We start from the raw sequence: 22,460 nt of genomic DNA, 5'->3' as shown, positions 1-22,460 counted from the left end.
TTAGGGATCAAACTTAAAGTAATGTTGAGTAGGAGATGATTTTAATTTTAGATTTGGGTGAGTCTTTATTTCCTCCTATACAAAAGTGGAGATAATAATGCTTTTCATTTTTACATCATCATATATATAAATTATAGAGAAATTTATATATAAATACATAATATATATATTTACATCACAGGACTGATGATTACTATATATTCTTTTACAAACAACCAGTGGAACAAGAGTACAAGATTACAAGTACTACTACAAAGAATTATATTTCTAAAACAATGATATAATATTTATTGAGATGTATTAATTATAAAATGATGGTATTGATTTGCCTCAGTTTTAGCATCAGTTTCAAGGAGCCAAAGAACATGAATGGCCAAGAAATCAAACCATGGACCGCCTAATATTCCTTATTATCAAGCATTATTATCCTTGATACTGCTGTGGTAGTCTTACCTCTCCAAATTAGCAACATGATTTATGCACTGTTTTAGATTATATTAGTTGCTACAGACTCAAAATGGAGGTTGAAGTAGTTGAAAAATACTACTGAGTACTAAAAATACTGTTTGAAAACCTAAGAATTTTTTTTTTTTTCAAAATGGGTCAGCAAACACAATTCACCTTTTAGTACAAATGAGTGCTGGAGCTGTTCCCACTTGAGTGACATTAGCATTTTCTTTGACTGTGATGATAATTAGATCTGTGTTCTATCCTGAGGTCCTACATCTGGTAAATTATTTTCCTGACTGAGTTAGATTCCAGTGTCAGCAAGGACAACAGAAGGCATTCCATGCCTCAGGGCATCTCATCTGGCCACTTCTCTTTGACCTGTGAACTCTAACACAGTAGTGTCTTGTACTTTCACTAAGCTGCCCAACTGTGTTTTAGATCTATTTGTGACCTTTACTAAGTCATTGAATATGAATAAGCAGTTAACAGGAGCTCCCAGATTTATAAATCTGAGAGACCCTGTTTTATATATATACATATATATATATATATATACATATATATGTATGTGTATATATATATACACACACACACACACACACACATAAGTGACTGAGATCATTTATGCAAGTGTTCATTAAACTATATTTGAGGTAGAGAAGGGATAAACTTAAATATGATTATGAAGAGTAAATAATATTTAAAAAGATTTCTCTAACTCTATATTTATATACATAGACTGTCCACAGAAAATATAATGTATCGTTATGGCTCCTCTATACCTCCAGAGGTCTGCCAATATCACAGTGAGATCCCAGGGAACTGGTTATTTATCCTCCATGAGGTTGACAACATTCTTGGGAAGGACAAATAACCACTTCCTCTTGATCTCAATGTAATATCAACAGACCTTTTTTAAATGGGAATGCATGGAGGATATCTATTTATTATCTATCTATCTATCTATCTATCTATCTATCTATCTATCTGATATAATACAAACTATAGTTTCTAGAATTCCTCAATAGGCTTTTAACACAATAATTTTTTAAAGAATTATATATTTATTTATTTGAGGGGTGGGGGAAGAGGGGCAGAGGGAGAGAGAATCTTAAGCAGACTCTTCACTGAGCACAGAGCCCAATGTGGGGCTCGATTTCACAACCCTGAGATCACGACCTGAGCGGATACCAAGAGTCCGACACTTAACCACCTGCCACCCAGGCACCCCCCAAGAATAATTTGTTCATAAACATGCCATGGTCAGTAATATCTAACAAAGGATTCATTAACACAAGAGGCTGCCACTGAATGGTCCCAACATAGAGAATGAAATAGAAAATCTACCATCTTTGACTAAACCCAATTGCTCAGTATAATGGACATTGGACAAAAAAAGGGTTTGGTTGATTCACGTTTCGGTTGTAATCACCAGTTGATTGGGGCAGTTTACAAACTAGCCAAGTACACAGGGATTCTATCTACCACTAAGTCCTTTGGTGTCCTTGTATTTTTGGTGAGGCAATCACAAGCAATTTCTCCTTGAATGATATTGCTCACAACAGGTAATGACCTCTTTAGTCTAGTTCACCTGGATATGATCTTTTATTCTCTTAGAAATAGACAAAACCCACCATTTTCATTAAAATCTTGACTAAGGTTCACAGGAACAAATATATTATGATATAATGCCTGTGATATATTAGAATCTAAGTTTGTCCTAGTAGTACAGAAGAAGTATGGGCTTTATATGCCACCTAGACATATGACAAGGACCAAATGTACACGTGTATTAAACTGACTGAAAAAAGAGTCAAAGTGATAAGTAACTTTTGACTGGTCAATAATGGCCCAGCCCAACAGTGGTATCTCCACAGCTTATATAATTATAATAATCTTGTCTTTGGGGCCCAATGCATGACCCAAGAATGGAGCAAACTTGGAGTAACAAGCTTTTTAACCAAGATGTACGATGGGACCTACAGAAGAAAATACTATATTGGGCACATAACCTACATGGTTCCTCTAGTCCACCACTACAGTATGCAATGATCAACTTCTCTAGATTAATATTTCTTTTATAGACATATATAAGATTCTGCTCCATATATAGAAGGTTATAAAATGTCATCTGACTTAAGGCTGTAAGTTTCCACTGAATACAGATCCATAACAACTAGGAATATGATATAATTGCATTACTCTCTTTTCCTCAGCCAATATCACAAATTCATGGAGCCTGAGTCCCCCTCATACCTGCTAAGGAAGAAAATATAGCCCTACTAGCTACTTATAGCACATAACAATTATTGCTATCCATTTATAACACAAGCAAGATAGAAAAAAAAATCTCATAAAAGTCAATAACCCTGACAAAATCACTGACATAAGGGGAGAGGATATATCCTGTTTGATGACTCTCCATATAATCTCCCAACATTGAAGATCTCCCATATGTTTGAATATCCATAAGTGGATTTACTTTAATTTAGTGTGTTTGTCGTTTACATTATAAAGCAGCATCTAATTTTCTTTTAAAAAATAGATATTCAAGCAGACATTCTGAAAGATAAATGAAATTTGCATTATGAGATGCTGAAAAATCTAAACCTATGTGAGTGGTAAATTACAAGTCTTAAGCCTCCTTGTTATAGAAGAAAATTCTCTCAGTACAGTTAACCATAGCTTGTCATATACTTGCCCGGGAATGATCAGGCTGCAGCAGAGAATGAGAACCATTATATCAAAACAGAGGGATTATAGCAGCTGTTCTGTGACCTCTGGGATAATCAGATAATCTGCTCCCATTTAACTCTAGGGGACAAAGGGCTGACGTGTCCTAGAATTGAACGGAAAAGAATCTTAATATCGGGCCTGTCATCTTGGACATAAAACCCACTTTGTCATATGTGATCCTCTTCAGGGGGAAGATAAGTACCATAAAGTTACATTATTGAAATTTGTATTAAAATAAAAATAAAGGAGAACAAGTCCAAAATACATAGTCTAGTGTTTGGATCCAAGATGCTATTAATTATAAGATACAATGAGGCTGCCCAGATACCAAAGCAAAACCAATGTGTCTCTTAAGAACAATGAACTATGGAAGCTAGCATGACTGTGGCTTGCTGGAAACTTGTGGTTGGTTATAATATTCAATTAAGACTTGTGTTCCGCATGTCCCTTCTACATAGACAAAGACCGAAGAGTGAACTGGTGTCTTTTCCCACATTAGACAAAAAAGAGTTCTGAGTAGAATGAAAAAGGGGACTCACTTAACCTGGCATCATAGACCTGACTTTTCTGAAGGAATCTGTTACTGTAGTCCAGTTTGGGCACCCTTCAAACACAATGACTATATATCCTCAGGAAATTCTGGCAACTGATGTCTACAGACATTGTCAGTATAGATCCATATGTTACCTGAATTGGTATTTCTATTGGTTATTTTATTTTTTATTTTTAAAGATTTTATTTATTTATTTATTTGACAGAGAGAGAGAAGGAGCACAAGTAGGTAGAGTGGCAGGTAGAGGGAGACACTTAACAGACTGAGCCACCCAGGTGCCCCTCTATTGGTTATTTTATATGCAAATAGTCAAGTGAAGCAAACAATGGTTTTTGATCTGTAAGAAACATATAGTCACCTTCTGGGCCCTTTCAAGAAACCAATAGAATAAGATGAAAAATGATGAGTAACTATCATTATTTAATAAAGAAAAATGATTCTGCTTTCATTCATTTATGCCCTTATCCTACAAGTCCAAAGGTCTAACATTCACAAGTAACATTATATGCCATATGGTTTATGTAAATTTCCATTGGTTATGATAGAAAAACTACGAAGCAGTTATCTTTTATTGTTCTTATTTTATAGATGAATATTAAGGCACAATTTATCCAACGTCACATAGCAAGAACGTGACAGATCTGAGATTTGAACACAAGTAGTCTAGTTGCTGAGTCTACATCTTTAACATTATACTGTTTGATAATGAACTAGGGACAAATTAACTTTAAAAAAATGGGAACTTTCACATGCATCAGCAATAGCTAACTGGAAATTTAATAGAAATATCCCATTTGCAAGTCAAAGTTATAAATATATAAGAATCAATTTAATTGAATAGGCAAGACTTACATATTTATAAAATGTAAAGTTTTGCTCTAGTTCACCAGAAATTCTTAATCAACAGTAATGCTGTTTATGAATGGGAAATGGTATTTTAAAGTGACAATTCTATTAATAAATTTAATGCACCTATATTTAAAAATCTGATAATTTTTAATGAAATGAGATATGTTGGTTCTCAATCTGTTAAAAAAATGATAAGAAGAGTCAAAATAATAAACATGACAAAGAAGAGTAAAGAGTAGAGTAAAACTTAGGGTATCTGCCATCAAAAACATAAGTAATCCAGATAGTGAAAAGTGGTTTCAAGAATGGACTTTTAGAAAACAACCCACAAACAGATACCTACATAAATAGCTACTGACTCATATATAAAAAGCATGACATTCCAACTATTTAAGAAAGAAGATACTATTCAATAAATGGTATTGATTTGACTGCAAATATTTGGAGAAAAGAGTAGCTCCTCATATGTACAAATCAGTTTAGATATTTACTATTGATATAAACAGAAACCAACAGTATAGAACAAAAAAAATATATGACTGTATTCTATATTTTCTTATAGGATAAGGTATAGTACAAATCCATTTTACCATTTTCTGTATTTTTCATTTTATGTTGGATAAAACAAATGTTTAAAGTGGCAAAATTAGCCACCCTTCAGACTTCGATAGCGCCCATACAAAATAATCCATTTTTTCTTTAATCAAATGAAGAGAAGAATGTAGGTGTATATAAAAAATCTTTTGATTTTCTACCTCTGTGTAAAAAATGATGCTTTGTAGTATTTATATATCTGCATGGGTGTCTCTGAGTGAATTCCAAAGAAAAAACTAATGAGCGTTGAATTATCTGTCAGATGGAGAAGATCATACTGATTATTTCATATAATCAAAACTATCAGACTGACTTTTCAAAGCTGAAAATAATATAATTATATAGTTCTCTACTGAAGACTATTCAAAACTTATTTTACATTTCAATCAATTATATAGTTTAAGGAAATATTTCATTGTTCTTTTACAACAATTTTCTAACTTAAAAATTGTATTATGTAAAAAAAAAAGTGAAGACTAAGTCACATGAATGGGTCTCTGGATTACAGTCTGTCACTCCTAGAGTGGTCAGGATCTCAATATCTCTGCTACTTATTTTTTCTAAAATACATTTTTCTAATTATATACTGTGGTCACTCCAATTCTTGAGCTGTTTTTTTCATAATAAAATTTTTTTTATAATTAAATGATTTCTAATAAAAGTATAAAATGTTTTATTGATTCATTTTTGATCTAAATAAAATATAAAATACCCCAAGGAAGATGAAAAATATATTCAAGATGATTTACTTTTTCACATTTTCTTCTCTTGTATATTTTTCCCAAGATGAATTGTTATTTCTACTCTAGAAAGGACAAGAGAAGTCTCAGTCACCAAGATAAATCTTCTCTAAACTTAGTAGCAACCCCCCTGCATTGCTGCCAAAACCATTACGTATTTCAACGTAAGGGTACCTCTTCTCAAAAATCATACAATCACCTGATTTTCTAGATATTAAGGTTTCTCAGAGATTTTTCAATTTGAAGATGGAGAAACATCACTGTCTAAACTCCACACTTTCAAAGCCTGGACCTGAGCACAAATTGTATCCTGAATCTCTGGCCAGTAATGAAATTCTGTAAAGTTTAAATAAATTCCATAATGTTAGAAAAGCCTTCAATAGTCAATCTGAACTATGTTATAGTATGTTTTGAAAATGACAATTTATTTTACTGTTGGCCTATAGATTTAGAAGTCTCAGACTTCCATTTTTAGTAAAATATAGGCAAAATGGTTGTTGATAGCTAATACTTACTGGGTGCTTGCCATGTAAATGATGCTGCTCAAAACTCATCATCTGTCCTCCCCCAAACCATAGGAGATAGATACCATTATTATACGCATTTTATGTAACAGAAATGAAGAACGGCTCCAAGAGAGCACAGCTGGTTAAGTATCAGAGCCAAGGTACTATGGTTGCCCTGTGACACCATGCTCTTAGGCAGTGCACGATGGTGCTGATTTTCCAAGGATGACTGTGACATAATTTATGTGAGGGCCAGGAAAATTGGGCTTATATATTCTTTTTTTCTCTAACTGTAATGATTTAAATTTTCAATGTGAACTAGTATTTGTTAATACAGTTAATGTCACAAAATCAGATATTTATTAAAATGTTTAATGAATCAAGCTAAATGCCTTTAAATACAAGTGCTTACAGAGAAAAATTTTGGGTTGTTCAATTCACATGTTCCCCTCAGAATTAGACAATGTGTATTTCCTGAGATAAGAAAAGCTTTGTAATTCTCCACTTCAGTAATTTTCTCCTGAGCTGCAACTATGTCCAGCCTAAGAATAGAGTAGTTAAGCCAAATTAGTCATTCTAAGTGTGACTTTTTGTTACCAGAATCTGAAAGGTGTGTAGAGTTAACTGAAAAGAGAGTAATTAAGAGAATTACCAAATTCTCCATCTGCTATGCTCCTAATGGATTCATACATCTTCCTTCTCCAATTTTCCCTTCAACTTTTATTTTATTTTTCCATACATAAATATATAGGAACTCCCTCTGTTTAAACTGCTTGGGATATTTGCTTAGAGGTAAATAATGTCCATACAGTACTGTTTATTTTCTTGAAATTTTGTCACATACTGCAGAAATGATTCTTATGAGGCATATTATATCACAAACTATTTAGAAGAAAATTGATGTGATGAATCAAATATAATAAGTGGCTTCACACTTTGTGTGGTATAATTATTTCAAATTAGAAGAATTATAAGTTGGGTACATTGGTTTTCAGTTGAGCAAGAATATTCTTTTATTCTTCAATCAAGCAAGTAATACACTATAATTAAATAATGTAATAACATAAATGTTTCGATTTCCAAACAGAGAGGAAGAGAATATAAAATTTGCCTGAAAGCTAAATGGGCATTCAGATTTCAAGTAAATGTCAAATACAACCCACTGTATGAGTGGTAGAGAATGATGTTTTGTGTCTTTCCCTCTGAGGAGTAGTCTGGATGCAAAGAGGTACCACAAAATTTTGCCACATATTTCCCATCTTTCCATTTTGATTCTTTGGCTATTTCCTGTGGAAACCAGGGTATACCACAAGGTCATTCTATTGAATCACATTAAATAGAACAATGGTTTTACTGTCAATTACGGTTACTAATATGTTTGATTCCATGGACCTCATGTTCGATAATACAATGTGTCTCCAGTAAAACTACACGTAAAAAGTGGTCATTAGCATGATTTTTAAAAAAACAAATAATAATGTGTACTGTGTAATTGGAGCACCTGATATGCTGATAGTGAAATTATACGTCTGTTTCTCCTGACTAGACTGCAAGCTCCTCACAAGCAGGGACCATGTTCTTAACCATTACATGCTCAATAAATACTTGATAAATTAATGACTTAGTATTATTAACTTTGATTTCCTATCAGTGTGCATTCTTTTTCACAAGTCCTTTTCTCTAGATGAAATATGTATTTTTAAAGGGGGCTCTGTACTGAGTAAAAGGACAGGGCCCACAGCAGACAGAGCAATGCTGCTGAGCCTTCCTACCAAAGTGCTTGTTAAACTGAACAAGTTACCAGACCTCCCTAAGCCTTCCTTTTATACCCAAAAGATGGAGAAAGCAATACTTATTGCATAGGATTACAAAGAGTATTAAAATAAATAGCACTGGAGAATTGTTTGACATAATAGATATTCAGTGAATGTTAACAGCCTTCTGAAATATTTCTTCTTTCTTTCTTTCTTTCTTTCTTTCTTTCTTTCTTTCTTTCTTTCTTTCTTTCTTTCTTTCTTTTAATTGCTTGAGACATTACTTTTCACAGTACCGTGGTCACTGATAACATTCCAGACATTCTTAAAGTAAACTCAATCTTTACGAAGTCAACACAGCCTTTGTTGAGTATTACAGAGTATATGGGCTCCCAAAATTCGTATGTGGAAGTCCTAACCCCAACATGATGATGAGATGGAGCCTTGAAAGATGATTATGTCATGAGGGTGGAGCCTTATCGACTGGACTCCAGAGAGCTCCCTCCTCTCCTGTCATGTGAAGAGATGGAAAAGAGGACCATTTATGAACCAGGAAATGAGCCCTCACCAGACACAGAAGCTGCTGGCCCCTTGATCTTGAAATTCACAGTCTCAAGAACCACAAGAAATAAATGTTTGTCATTAAGCCACCCAGTCCATAGAATTTTTCTTTTTGTAGCAGCCCAAACATACTGAGATAATTTAGCTTCTGTTGTGCCTTCCAAACAGCATTGTCTTCTTTTGTTTTTTTCCCAAGATAATAAAGTATTTACTTATTTATTTATTTATTTTAGGTTTTCATTTAAGTTCCAGTTAGTTAATATACAATGTAATACTAGTTTCAGGCATAGAATTTAGTGATTCATCACTTACATACGACACCCAGCAAACAGCATTGTCTTCTTAGTTAGGAATCATTCTTACTAAGTCTCCAGATTCCTTTAATATTAAACACTCCCCTTACTGATTTATTCATATTCAGTATTCCTTTTACACATGCACCAAGAATGCACCATATTATGAAGTAAACAAACTCTAGGTTTAATTACTGTAACAATGTATAATTTCATATTGTTTCTAACCCATTAAATAATACAGGTGGAACACTGTATGGTTATGAAAGCTCACTGACACTAAATCCCCTTTGGGGAATCTGAAATGAATGAAAGAGAATGGTAGCATGATTAGAAACTCTGGGGAAATGCTAGAAAATTTCCTTCTATTACACTCTTCTACATTCACACATACAGAAAAACATGAGTAGCTCCTGTTGGATTTCTGGGAGTTTTTGATCACATCAATTTTTGCAAAGTGATGATAATACAAAATGTTAGCAGTCCCTAAAGCTTGACCATGTATTTGTAGACCTCGCTTTTCTTTTTTTCAATTTGGAAATAGTCTCTGAAATTTCCAAATGAAACCATATCCAAAGTTACTCTGATAAACAACTTCAATTAGCTTCTAAAACAAAAATTTGTGTATTTGTATGCTGAAGGAAGTTGAGAAAATGTTATTCAGAGGGGCATATGAGGCAATAACATGTATCAAAAATAGCTAATAATATCAGCAAAAATAGTTATTTTATATTTGTAGTAAAACTAGTTTTCGATATATAATATAGATACCTTATTTTGCTATTGGGTGTTTTTTTTTAATTTTTTAAACATTAAGAGAATAAATAAGCAATTAGACATTTATTCTATCTATCATCTAACTATCACCAGAACATGTAAGGTTTATAGCAGAGGCCCTGTCTAATCAGAAGTTGATACAGTGACTAATTTCTGCATCTAACTGACATGTGGAGCCAAAAGTTAATACAGAGAACCTGTAGAAAGAATAGCTTATTTTACTCCATCAATCATCTGCTGAAGATGAGAATGATCGTGGATTCCAATTTAGAACTAAGCCAATCAACACTTTCCATAAAATGTCAGCCATATTGAGAGTACATGGCATATCTTCAACATATTCCATATCTCTTCCAAATAGTCTATGCATTAAGAGTCCTGTACCTACATTACATTACATTACATTAATGTCTTCCTCTTCGATTCCATACCCTTGCCATCCGTATTTCCACTAACTTGGTTAATGTTTCTTTAGCCATTTAAATAGTGAACCACTGTGACCCCACATTAGTCACAAGAGGAGCTAAAAATATGCTTTAACTCAGTGAATGGGACTACGTGGAACAGAAAATAGCAACATTGGTATGTCACAAAATATTCAGATTTGATACCATTCACAGAGCACAGAAAATTATTTGTCCAATTTAAATGGAGCTCTAGTTACTCCAGCATTTTTACTGATGAATTCAAGTTTTAACTGGTAAATTAAGAAAAAAAAAATAGCTGAAACTCAAGCCTCTCATTTCAACAACAACAACAAAAATAGTTATACACATGTTTAAATGAATAAAAGCTTAATATTTTAAATTTGGAGTATCCTCTGTCATATAAAAACTTGTAATAACTTAGGAAAAATGCAAAATCTCTAAGAGTGTAAAACATTCTCATTTTTTTTCACCGTGATGCATATTACAATATCGACTGTATTCCCTGTGCTGTACTTTTCATCCTTATGAGGACATTCTTAATATAGCCTTTCTAGTACAGTCTAATACATCCTTATCAAAAACAGTCTCACAGTTTAGATCCCCAATCAGGATTATCATGAAAGTCAGATAGCTTTAAATAAGAATACCCTTTTTTCAGAGGGTAGAGATTGGGCCAAGAAATTGCCTCAATAGCTGACTATTCCCATGGCCACCAAAACAAAACAAAACAAAACACAGAAAAAACTGTGAAAATGGGAAAGGTAGCTGACTTGTAAATATTTATCTATGTTTTTAAAAAAAACATACAGGACTTTCTCTGAGAAAATTATCTGTCTTTAATGCAGTGAGGGCTTTTGACATAGACCCACACTCAAATTCCCAAAATGACATTTACTATTTCTAAGACATTGAGTTATATGACTTAATCACTATGAAATTCTTCACCACAAGATGGATAAAATGCTGCATTCCTTAAAAATAAAACTGTAGGCTAAAATGATATGGTGAGTTCAGTCCTTAGCACAGGGTCTCCTTCACAGTACCCTCAATGACAGGCGTGCTATTATTATGAAAAGTCTAAAAAGAGGGCCGTTCTTGCTTTTTGTTATTGTTGTTGTTGTTTCTGGGATGAGGATTAAGAAAAAAAAATGAACTTTTTCTACATAAATGTAGTCATATATTTTTTTCCAATGATTTGAGCAGTGTCTCATGTAAAAACTAACTTATTAAACCCTTATTAATCAGAGAAAATACAGGAGAAAGAGACAGAGAAGAGAGAGACAAAGAGAGAGTATGGGAGAGAGAAAGGGAAAAAGAAAGAAGAGGAAGACCAAAGTAAAATTCAGTACGCTATTAATGATAAATGGCTAACAAAAGATCTTGGCTTAGAGATAAGTTCATGGATATTTTCCTGGAAAGATATTTTGTTTGCCAAATAATTATGAATTCATTCTCCCCTCGGATTACAAAATTTGTTAATTTTCTGCTTAAAAGAATCAGAATATTAATATGAAATGCATGCTTTGAGGATTAACTATCAAAGTCGCTACTAATTATTGAAATTAATCAATGGCTAAGGGACTATGAAGATTTCTGTTGCCAGAAAACATTAGCTTTAAAAGCATAAACTCCTAAGAAGTTTATGATGACGATTATTTATTAAAGAGTATTTGTAGCATTGTCAGAGTTCATTTTTACTTTGATTCAAAAAGCAAAGCATTTTAACATCAAAGGTATTTCATTACCATGAACTATCAGGCTTCTGAACAATTTTTAAAAACCCACTGACCTTCTGGGTATTATGTTATTTGCTAATTTCATAAATATTCAAAATAATACCCAGGCTGTCCAATCTCTAATATTCATTGGCTAGATGGTACCACTAGATATTAAGCTCATTTCTTGTCTTAGCTAAGAAAAAAATATTCCTGGAACACCTGTTTGATGATTCTTGTTTCTTTTTTTTTTTTTATTTTTTAATTTTTTAAATTTATTTTATTTTTTTAAGATTTTATTTATTTATTTGACAGAGATAGACAGCCAGCGAGAGAGGGAACACTAGCAGGGGAAGTGGGAGAGGAAGAAGCAGGCTCCTAGCGGAGGAGCCTGATGTGGGGCTCGATCCCATAACGCCGGGATCATGCCCTGAGCCGAAGGCAGACGCTTAACGACTGTGCCACCCAGGCGCCCCTGATGATTCTTGTTTCTATGCATAAAGACGTTACCCATTAAAATTTCATTTCTGCTAAACAAAAGTTATTCCATGACTTTATTTATGGTTTTATTTGAGATCTATTATCTTAACTATTGTGAGACTCTATACTCACAGGATATATACCTATAAATTATTAATGTATTTTAATTTTAAATATAACTTTAAATTATTATTCTTGACTCAAACTCAAACAATTTGATTTACTACAAATGTTTTGTTTGTACAAAACCTCATGAATGTCTCTTTCTAATGTTACTTTTAGTTTAAAGTTTAGTCTTATTTATTTCAATATCAGGAGAAAAAAATTAAATATTCCTTAGTGTTTCCTTTCCTACGTATAACATGGATTTGAATGGCAAGCATTTCAAGTTTGTTTTTATTTTCTTTTGTTTTCATTGTATTTTGTCTCCAAGGACTTTTAATTTAACCTATGGAATAGTTGGAAGGGAATAAGAAACAGAGGGAAAAACGAAAAACAAACAAAAAATCCCTTATCATATATGAAACAACAGAAATGCTACAATACCCAAACACAAGACTCTGTGGCAGAATCTAGAGCTAGATGAGATTGCTATTCCAAAGTTGACACATTCCCCCTTAGATCCTGAGCAGGCTCTGTATTTTCCCCCAAAGTAGGTTGCACTGACTTGAAAGGCATAGCCATCAATCTTTGAATAGAACAATAAAAGATAGGGATATTGATTGAGTACATGAAAAAGTTGAAGTGCAGGAAAGACGTTAAACACTCTAGAACAGAGGTGAAATTAGAGAAGAAAGAAGTAGAGACTTGCAGTATATCGTTGTTTATGATCAGTGGTTTTCAAATTTTACTGGGTGTTAAAATCACTTGTAGTACTTATTGAAATACAGATTTTGGGGCTTCAAACACAACATTTCTGATTCAGTAAGTAGAGTGTGGGACCCACAGATATGCATTTAGAAAAAGTTTCCAAGTAATAAAGATATGGCTGATTTAGGGCCCACAGTCAAAGAAATACAGTTCCCTATAACCTGACTTACAGCACAGGAAAAATTCTACAGTCAAAGCCCACTAGAAAAAAAAGGAGATAGGAAGTTTCTTCTGTGAACCATATAGACACATGAATGTGAAAGCCGAGGGAAAAATCCAAGTGAAAATGGCAGACTGACAGAGCCCATATTCTCATCACTCTGCTGTCTTACCAGCCACAACACACACACACACACACACACCCCACATAATTATTTAGAAGGTAATATCAAAAATCACTTTTGGGATGCCTGACTGGCTTAGTTGGTTAAGCATCTGCCTTAGGCTCAGGTCATGATCCTGGGGTCCTGGGATCCAGTCCCACATGAGGCTCCCTGCTCAGTGGGGAGTCTGCTTCTCCCTCTGCCTCTCCCCCTGCTCCTGCTCACACTCTCACTCTCAAATAAATAGGTGAAATCTTAAATTAAAAAAAAAAAAGAAGAAGAAGAAGAAGAGGGGCGCCTGGGTGGCTCAGTCGTTAAGTGTCTGCCTTTGGCTCAGGGTGTGATCCCGGCGTTATGGGATCGAGCCCCACATCAGGCTCCTCTGCTGGAAGCCTGCTTCTTCCTCTCCCACTCCCCCTGCTTGTGTTGCCTCTCTCACTGGCTGTCTCTGTCTCTGTCAAATAAATAAATAAAATCTTAAAAAAAAAAGAGAGAAGAAGAAGAAAACCACTTTCCAAGCCTTGATTAGAAAGAACTGAACTCTAGTCTTATTCAGAAAATGACTAAAAATTAAAAAAAAAAAAAAAAAACACTGAACAGAAAAGAACCAAAGAACAAAATTGGAAAGTAGATTAGTAAACACATAAGAATTGCAAACAGTTTTTCATTTCTGAAATATATTACAGACAAGATGAACACTTAAAAGAAAAGAACTTGAAAGAAGCAATCAGAAGCTTTAAAACAGAAAAGATTTTAAGAAAACACACAAAAAAATGGGCTAGTGGCACTGAGAGAGCAGTAAGAAAGGAAACAGAAATTTAATAAAGGGAATTAAATATTAAAAACAAGAAAAATACAATGAATAACCTGCAAATACTGTGAGGTGCCAAGTATACCTGATGAAGAAAGGACAGAAAATATGAGAATAAAAGAAAGGTATGAAGACAGACGTATAAGACTCAACATAGACAAAACTAGGTTTACAATAAACATATTGAAAAAAACCCCATAATGTCATGGACAAAATATAGTCTGAAAAACCCAAATGTGAAAAGTAAATTTTAGAATTATTAGAAGAAAATTTATGAGAATAGATTTAGAATCTTGGATATAGAGATTTTAAAACTAAAGCCAAAAGGAACAAATCACAATATATTTAGCGCTGCTCTGAATGTGAAAGTGTAAGGTTTCATGTAATGTGAGAGTCTGAATCAGTCTGAGGCCCCTTCAGCACGGAAAAAGCAAATATATATATTTGTTCTTTGTTTCTGGAGCAAAAGATCTTGTCCTCTTGTTTCAGTATGGCTATTATATCTTAATAAAATTTTAAAATATTTTATACATTAATCCTTTATTTTAGGAGAAGTTTTAGGAAAATTACACATGAGATTACCCCTGGATCTTTACTGAAAATTTACTACAATGCTGTATGCACAGAAAAATTCCAACTGTGAAGTGGGCACCTGGGTGGCATAGCGGTTAAGCATCTGCCTTCGGCTCAGGGCGTGATCACAGCGTTATGGGATCGAGCTCCACATCAGGCTCCTGTGCTATGAGCCTGCTTCTTCCTCTCCCACTACCCCTGCTTGTGTTCCCTCTCTCCCTGGCTGTCTCTATCTCTGTTGAATAAATAAATAAAATCTTAAAAAAAAAAATCCAACTGTGTAACATAAAATTCATGATAAAAATTTGAAAATATTAGAAGAAATTAGCTAACGTATACATGGTAATTACCTGTTTGGTTGAATTATGAGTAATAGTCTTTTCTCTAATGTCTAAATTATTATAGTTCTTATTATTTATTTATTTATTTATTTATTTATTTATTTAACAGAGAGAGGGAGAGAGAGAGAACAAGCAGGGGGAATGGCAAGCAGAGGGAGAGGGAGAAAGAAGCAGGCTCCCACTGAGCAAGGAGGCTGATGCGGGGCTCAATCCCAGGACCCTGAGATCATGACCTTAGTCAAAGGCAGACACTTAACCAACTGAGTCACCCAGCCACCCCTAAATTATTACAGTTCTTATCAAGATCTGACGTTATTTTTTCTTCTGCGGATGTGATCCATGAACAGCTTTATGAAGGTGAACTTTGCAAATGGAATACCATGTCTTGAACCATGTGAGCCTTCTCTCTAGGTGTCAACTGTTTGAACTGGACAGGTCATTACTGGCCAATAAATTTAGTCCAGTGAACAGTCTCTTTAAGACCTAACTCTGTTCTGAGTAGTGTCCAGATTCTACCCTTGTATGCCACCAATCAAAGAAATAATATACTGTGTTGGGAAAGAGCTGGTTAAAGTTAAGAACTAAATCCAGAATCATCAGTATATTTTTAGCAATACTGCATTTGTGATTTGTAGCATGTTCATTAATTTTTTTAAACTTCAGTTTTCTGATTCTAAAATGTTAATGATAGTGATATTAACCTCACAAGTTTGCTGTGGTAAGTAAATAAGACCATGTACATAGATATGTTTGGTATGAAATTAGCATTCATTTTATGCCATACATTTTCTTAGTAAATACTAATACTGAAAAAAGAAAGCCAGACACTGAGGAGCAACATTTTGAGGCAGCAGGAGCCATGAGTAAGCCAAGATTTGAGTTGGAGGCAGTTATTTATGGAATAGAAACAGTAGAAGAGATGTGATTTGGGTGGGCTTCATAATGGTAGACTAACAAAGTCAGGACCAAGCTATCTTCTGGAAAAATAAAGGACAATTCATCATTTTGTCCGATGGCCACTATGACCTGACCTACATATCCATATCCAAGAAAATTTGCTGCGTGTCTTTCGATATATTTCTATTTTTCCAGTACTTTCTATGTATCCACACAAGTCCCCACTATGTAAGGCAATCAATCACATCTCTGCCTTCAAAACATAGCTCTCTGTCCTCTGGAATAGTCATTTAGATATCACTTCCTGTTGAACATTCTTACCAAATTTTATTTCAATATTTTTCAAAGTCTTGTTCTACGTACTTTTGTACCAAAGCACCTGAAATATTAGTTTGAAATAAAGATTCCTGGGGTCATATTTACATATTAAAAAACAAAAACAAAAACAATAAACCTCTGAGATCAAATTTCAGAATCTAAAGGCTCTAATTTCATATTCACAAAAATACTAAATGCTAAATTATATTCGATTTGTATTTTTCCTTTCCTTCAACCCTTAAACAGTAATTTTCAAACAGCAATTTGGGGCTATTTGATCAATTTTGAAGAAATCCGCATTTGAATAATCATCTTAGGTAAAACTGATGGACCTTTCTATGGCTCACACTTGGAAGTAACTCTTTAATGTAATTTTTTGTATATTAACCATCTGATAATATCCTCACTTGAACTGCAGTATAAAAGCTTTGGATGATTACATTTTTCACACGTTCCTTTCAACTAAAATGTAATCTCCTGGAATGCTGGGTCCAAGCTTAAGCCTTTTTTGTACGATCTGTAGAGACCAATAAGGTACTATTCCATACTAAGAATTGCATGAAAGCAGCAATTGATAAAGGTTTCCAAGATTGCTAGCCCTCCTAGAGAGTAGGAAAATACTCTGCCCCTATGAGTTTTATCTGACAAATTCCTGAACACTCAGCTAGTATAATGAAACGTCGCTATGCTAAATATCCAATTTAAAACCTGCAAAAAAATAAAAATAAAAAAATATATATATATTATATATATATCCTGCAGCAAGAGATATATAAGCATTTGCACATGTGCCCTTCACATGTGGAGCTAACGAACAGTGTGGAAAAACAGACAATTACAAGTAAAAGTTATGTCAGTTGAAAGGAGGAAAATGGTTTTTAGTAAGTGACCCATGGATAACCTTGATGATGTTATCGTGCATAATAAATAACACAGATATTTGCGATACACAGTGAGCAGGCTCAAGTACCCTCTCACCTGCCTCAGAGGCCTGATACTATACCACTCATTTCATGATTGATTAATGCACATTTGCACATGACAAAGATTCAACCTATGTCTGTAAAATGCAGTGTGAACATACTGAAAAGAATTTTAGCAAATTGGAAAGGTTCCTATTTTATCACCAGTATTTAAAGTTTGTCAAGAAAAAAAAAAATTACTCACTTGACATTATTTCCCTAGTATTTACTTTGTTTCATTTATTTAAAACAAAATCCCTCAACCTTGTTCATTCTGTTCATATGTAATACATTTTATATGTTTATTTGACTGAAATTAAAATACCACATTTTATTGGAATGACAACTGAGTGACAAGTGTTAAGTGTCTTCAGGGGAAAATTGTTTAACAAAAACATATTCTGAAATTTCCTATTGAATCAATCATTATTTCTAACACTAAAATTTTCATAGAAATGAAAGATGGATGAGATGGTGATAAAGGCAAATAGTTTTCGTGATATTATGGGGTTTTGCCTGGTTTTGTACCATGTTTGACAAACAGCGACATCTGTCTAAAATCTGTCAATATGATGGATGGGAAGCATAAATCACATTATCTTATGTCAACACTCCTCTCAGAACAATATTTTAACATAAATTCAGTGCTATGTCATGAATATGACCCTTGGGAATAAAGAGAGAACATATAACATTCAGCTGGATCCTATTTACATAGTTACTTTTAACCTCCTTTGACTTAGGAAACCTAAACTTTCAAACAAAATCTCAAAGATATAAAATATATTCCATACAGTTTGAGAACTGTTAATATGGTATCAAAATGAAAATTTAAGTATATATGCTATTGTTAAGTGCTATATCAACAATGGCACTTCTAGTAAAATCATGTTCTGAAGATAATAGAATTAAAGCATTCAAGGGACAAATTTGGAGTTTTGGCTAAAATTTATTAGAATGCATTTATAAAAAGCTCATGCAATTGTTATACCTCCTTGACCCCAGTTTTAGAACTAATGATTTCTAGTAATTTATAAAGTGTTCCAAAACATCACAAGCCTCCTGATCCCTGAAGCATCACTTCACAAAATCACATATCTTCTCTTATTTTTAACTCCTAAACAGAAATTTACCAAGTTTGTGAATACATTTATTGTGCCCTGGATGTGTTTGATAAAAACATTTTCTCATTCTCAGTCAGAATAGTCTTTTCTAAATGGGTGAGACAACTAAATTTTTATTTGTTTAAACAATGTTTTTGAAGATTTAAACATTTATAGCTGAACCTTAATAAAATTATCCAGAATTTTGACTGGTGTATTTGGGCTTCTCTTCCTTAATCCGTAAACATACACATTTGCTTTGTCACTCTGTGCTAGGATGGGATGACCCCCTTCTGTCCATGAGTCAATCTGAGACTATTTTTGTGTTAGAAGAAACAGAGCCCCCTCATGCTCCTACTGAACTCATTTTTTTCACTACATTGAATAAATCAATTGAACTGCCGGCCCCCCCTACAAATAACCATCTTACCTAAAGGAGTTTCTTTCTACTGTTTTTTAAGTCTCTTCCAGTTATCCTGAAGCAGAGATTAGAATGGCATGCTTTTCTAATTGCTCTTCTATCTTAATGGTATTAGCCTCAACTCGCATGGCACAAAATGAAGGGATATTCTGGTGGCTTTAACCACAATATGATGAATGGAACTACCACAAACAATATAGGCACTAAAGCATTATCATTGTTATTTTTTGTGTTTTTGTTTGTTTGTTTGTTCATTACTAAATCATCTCACTTAAATTACATTTGCCAGAAAGAAAAACAAAAGTCCACTTCATTTAGCAGAGTAGTTTTAATGGCATTCTGCCTAATCATTCATGCAAAGAGAACTTTGTTGTCGTGAGTGTGATCACACCAAATAATTTAGACACTCAAACTGTTTTACCTCACAGTACTTGTCTATTTATTTAACCTTGATAATCACTCAAAATTTATACTGAAACTGACTACATCTGAAGTAAATAATAATTTGATTAAATTCAATAATATGGTATCTGTAACTAAAGATTTGATTCAACTAAGTAATTTAAACTTTATTTTACTTTTTTCTTCTCTAATATTTAACATTCTCTGTCATGATTTTCACCTCTAAAATCATAACACAGAAAAGATAATAACAATTAGGTAAAGACTAATTTTATGTCTTATATATCCTTACATATAGATGATAACTCTATCGGTCTTTGTAGTTTTGCCTAAGAATGGCGAGTGATTCAGACAAACTACCAGGCCAATCTGAAATTCCCAGGACAAGACATATATTAGGTCAGGCAGGACAAGCCTCTATGATGGATTGTCTATTACTCCAAGATGAATGCAACTATGGTTTCAAGTGAGTCTAGATGTTCCCTCGATGTCCTTATTGAAATTCCCAATAAGGCTACAGTCACTTACTGAACCATAAAGGTGGCAGTAACCTTGTATGTAAAAAAATAAGATACTGGGAGACATAATAATATAAATGGGCCAATCTGTATATCTTTGTTGAAACAATTTCTTCTCATTTCTTCCCAAGATAAATAAGAATCAGCAAATTTGGATATGATTTATAGAAATATAGAACCAATATATTCTTTCAAGATAGTCTTCTTGAGCTATTTTAATGAAAAAGAATTTATTGCTTTATAATTGACATAGAATATTATATTAGTTTCAGGTATACAACATATTGATTTGATATTTTTATACATTAAGAAATGATCACCTCCATAGGTCTAGTTACCACTTGTCAGTAATCTGGCAATATTATTGACTGTATTGCCTATGCTATGCATTACATTCCCATGACTTATTTAGTTTATAACTAGTATATGCCCCTATTAATCCCATCATAAATATAGAGTATAGGAAATATAAATGAATAGGGCAATACTATTTAGTAATAACTATGAGAAGGATCACATGGATAGCCCATTTTACTATGTAGAAAGCAATTCAAAAGGAAAAGGAAGGAAATGTAAATATTATATATCCTTCACCTCCACCCCCAATTCCTCAATACTCCCTACCACCTCCATGTCTGAACAACATGCATTACAGGGAAGTTACAAGACGAATTATACCTTTATTTATGTGGAAATGAAGTCAGTAAAAATATAAACCCAACAAAATGTTTAAAAAATAAGTCATTTGTTAAGGGTCATAATAGAGGAAGCTATATTGTGAACTACTTAATAGGGTGGGTAGAATCTTCCAAATTGTCCTTCCCTCCTTGGCATCATTTCCAGTGACCGACTGTCAAAAGTAACTATCTTTCTCAACAACCACTGAACAAGCAGTGTAAGGAGCTCATTCAGTAGCTAGAAGCTTGAGCCAGGATAATGACACATTACAAATGAATTCCACTACATCTTTTGATTCCAACTGTTGGTAAAGTACAGCAGCAATATGCTTTTCAGCCATTAGATGGTTTCAAATTATGTCTCTAGGCTGAGTTGATACAGAATTAGAATGAAAGTCCTGCCTTTACTTTTAGCTCTTGGTGATAAAGGAAAAACTGATTAATAATTTGACTTTACTGTCAATTTCCTAATGTTCTAATTTGTTAGTATTCATTGTATCTCACGGTGTGTCAGTGACAGCATCTCCAGCATAAATCCTAAGATAGTAGTATATGCTGTGATTCATTGCTGTGGGCTGTGATATTCCTGAAGAGAATTTTCATTGTCCTAAATTCAAAGAACAAAAATCTCAGGAGAATGTGTTGTTTCCTTAGCACATTTAGGGTTGAGGTAAGGATAAAAAGATTTTGAAAGAAAGTTATCAGTTCTTTCCTTTAAATATGGGGGGCTGCTTGGATAAAAGCTGGTGATTCTACGAAGAAAATTTATCAAAATCAAGTAATTGTAGAGAGCTCATTGATGATTTTCATGGCATATCTGGATTTAGAATAAAGATAAGCTCTATTAGGGAAAACAGTATTTAAAGAGATAACATTTCTTAGAATTCTGCTTAACAGGAAAAACAGGATGTCAAGTTAAGTACATGTAAAGTATTACCTTTAGCATAAAAGCTGAAATCACAAATAAATCACATTAGGACAATGATTCCTATAATCCGTATCACTAGAAGCCATTTTATCAACCTCTGAGTGGCAAGATCACTGTTACTCTTATGAATTGCTCACAGAGTTTACATGAACAATTTATTAAAACACAAGCCATTTCAAAGTCTTAAACTTCTGGTGGAGGGGTTATGACATTGTCATGTTAGGGCACTTATGAAAACTAACTGCACCTGAAGGAAGGGAGCAAGAAAAAAGCATTCTACCTCTGGGGGCAGAGCAGGCGTATGTGGTCTGCTCTGAGCTATTCCAGGAAGGGGCAGGAGCACTGAACAGACAAGGATCACGTTCATCTCTAAGATGAAGGTTTAATCAGGAGGACAGCATAAAGTAGAGCCAAAAGCTGAGACAGTAGAGTAGGAATACAAGAGAAGAGGGGAAAAAAGGGACAAAGAGAGAAGAAAGGAGAGAAGAGAAGAGAAGAGAAGAGAAGAGAAGAGAAGAGAAGAGAAAAAAAGAAAAAAAAAAGAATCTTGGCAAACCAGCCCTCACCTTAAATGCAGTGTCACTGAACAACGTGCCTATAGAGAACTCAGAATAACCATATCAGCCACAAATCTCAAACCCAGCCCAATATTTAATTAGATTAATTTTCCTTACCTCACATATTAAAAGCCTATCAGAAGGCATGTCCAGTTCTAGGCATAAAACTATTTAATTGCATAAAAAATTCCATCATGTTTGTCATATAAGGTAATGTAATCACAGGAATAAAATATCATTATATTCACAGACTCTACATTCAAGCAGAGAATCAAAAGGAGAGAATTATATGAAGATATGAGTCATTGGACATTGCAGAACTC

The sequence above is a fragment of the Ursus americanus genome, chromosome 15 (assembly GCF_024610735.1).
Source record: "Ursus americanus isolate L20-20 chromosome 15, mUrsAme1.1.p, whole genome shotgun sequence".
NCBI classification, from domain to species: Eukaryota; Metazoa; Chordata; class Mammalia; order Carnivora; family Ursidae; genus Ursus; species Ursus americanus.
The sequence above is the reverse complement of the archived record's forward strand: the minus strand, read 5'-3'. Positions refer to the sequence as shown.